Genomic DNA, 2,284 nt, shown 5'->3' with positions numbered 1-2,284 from the left:
GGGGCCAAAGTGGGCGTGGTCGGGGCGTGTCCCGATGGTCGGTCCCCGTCCCCGATGTCCCGGTGTCCCGGTATCCCCCTGTCCCGGTGTCCCCATGTCCCTATATCCCCATGTCCCCATGTCCTGATGTCCCGGTGTCCCCATATCCCGGTGTCCCCATATCCCGGTGTCCCCCTGTCCTGATATTCCAATGTCCCCGTGTCCCACTGTCCCGGTGTCCCCATGTCCCGGGGTCCCCTTGACCCACTGTCCCCATGTCCCACTGTCCCGGTGTCCCCATGTCCTGATGTCCCGGTGTCGCTGTGTCCCTATGTCCTGCTGTCACCACATCCTGGTGTCCCCATGTCCTGGTGTCCCGCTGTCCCAGGGTCCCCATTTCCCCAGGTCCCGGGGTCCCCTTGTCCCACTGTCCCCATGTCCCCATGTCCCACTGTCTCCCTGTCCCCATATCCCAGTGTCCCCATGTCCTGATGTCCCGATATCTCTGTTTCCCAGTGTCCCCATGTCCCGATGTCCCCATGTCCTGATGTCCCGATGTCCCTGTCTCGTGATGTCCCTGTGTCCCCATGTCCTGATGTCCCCATATCCCGGTGTCCCCGTGTCCCCATGTCCTGATGTCCTCATGTCCCCATGTCCCCATGTCCCCTGTCCCCATGTCCCGGTGTCCCCATGTCCTGATATCTCGATATCTCTGTGTCCCCATGTCCCTGTGTCCTGATGTCCCCATGTCCCAGTGTCCCCCTGTCCTGATATTCCAATGTCCCCATGTCCCAGTGTCCCCATGTCCCGATGTCCCCATGTCCCTGTGTCCCCCTGTCCTCATGTCCCCATATCCCAGTGTCTCCATGTCCTGATGTCCCGATATCTCTGTTTACCAGTGTCCCCATGTCCTGATGTCCTGGTGTCCCCATGTCCCGGTGTCCCCTGTCCCCATGTCCTGGTGTCCCCATGTCCTGGTGTCCCCATGTCCTGATGTCCCAATCTCTGTGTCCCCATGTCCTGATGTCCCCATATCCCGGTGTCCCCATATCCCAGTGTCCCCATGTCCCGATGTCCCTGTCTCCTGGTGTCCCCATGTCCTAATGTCCCGATATCTCTGTGTCCCGATGTCCCCATGTCCTGGTGTCCGCTTGTCCTGATGTCCCAGTGTCCCCCTGTCCCCATATCCCAGTGTCCCCGTGTCCTGATGTCCTGATATCTCTGTGTCCTGATGTCCCCATGTCCCAGTGTCCCCTTGTCCCCATGTCCTGATGTCCCTGTGTCCCTATATCCCAGTGTCCCCATGTCCCAATATCTCTGTGTCCCAGTGTCCCCATGTCCTGATGTCCCGATATCTCTGTTTTCTGGTGTCCCCATGTCCCTGTGTCCCCCTGTCCCCATGTCCCGGTGTCCCCATGTCCTGGTGTCCCCTGTCCACCTTGTCCCTGTGTCCTCCTGTCCCGGTGTCCCCATGTCCCCATATCCCAGTGTCCCCATGTCCTGATGTCCTGATATCTCTGTGTCCCGGTGTCCCCTGTCCCCATGTCCCTGTGTCCTCCTGTCCCACTGTCCCCATGTCCCCATATCCCAGTGTCCCCATGTCCCGATGTCCCCATGTCCTGATGTCCCAGTGTCCCCATGATCTGATGTCCCAATATCTCTGTTTCCCGGTGTCCCCATGTCCCGATGTCCCCATGTCCCGGTGTCCCCTGTCCCCATGTCCCTGTGTCCTCCTGTCCCACTGTCCCCATGTCCCCATATCCCAGTGTCCCCATGTCCTGATGTCCCGATGTCCCTGTCTCCTGGTGTCCCCATGTCCTGATGTCCCCATATCCTGGTGTCCCTGTGTCCCCATGTCCCACTGTCCCCATGTCCCCATGTCCCGATGTCCCCATGTCCTGATGTCCCCCTGTCCCCCTGTCCCCATACCATGCTGTCCCCTGGTCACCCCCCCGTGGGGGGGGACACGGGTGACAAGAAGGGGCTGTCCGGGACGGGGTGTGGTGGTGGTGCCCCCCCCATAGTGGTGTGTCCCCCCCCTTCGTGTCAGTGTCCCCCTCGGTGAGGGGGGTGTCTGTCCCCCCCCGTGGGGGTGTCCCTCGTGTATGGGGGGGGTCAGTCCCCTCGTGGGGGTGTCCCCCGTGTGTGGGGGTGTCTGTCCCCCCCCGTGGGGGTGTCCCTCGTGTATGGGGGGGGTCAGTCCCCTCGTGGGGGTGTCCCCCGTGTGTGGGGGTGTCTGTCCCCCCCCGTGGGGGTGTCCCTCGTGTATGGGGGGGGGTCTGTCCCCTCGTGGGGGTGTCCCTCA

This window comes from Calidris pugnax, unplaced genomic scaffold (assembly GCF_001431845.1).
Source record: "Calidris pugnax isolate Ruff unplaced genomic scaffold, ASM143184v1 scaffold459, whole genome shotgun sequence".
NCBI classification, from domain to species: Eukaryota; Metazoa; Chordata; class Aves; order Charadriiformes; family Scolopacidae; genus Calidris; species Calidris pugnax.
This window is presented reverse-complemented; position numbering follows the sequence as displayed.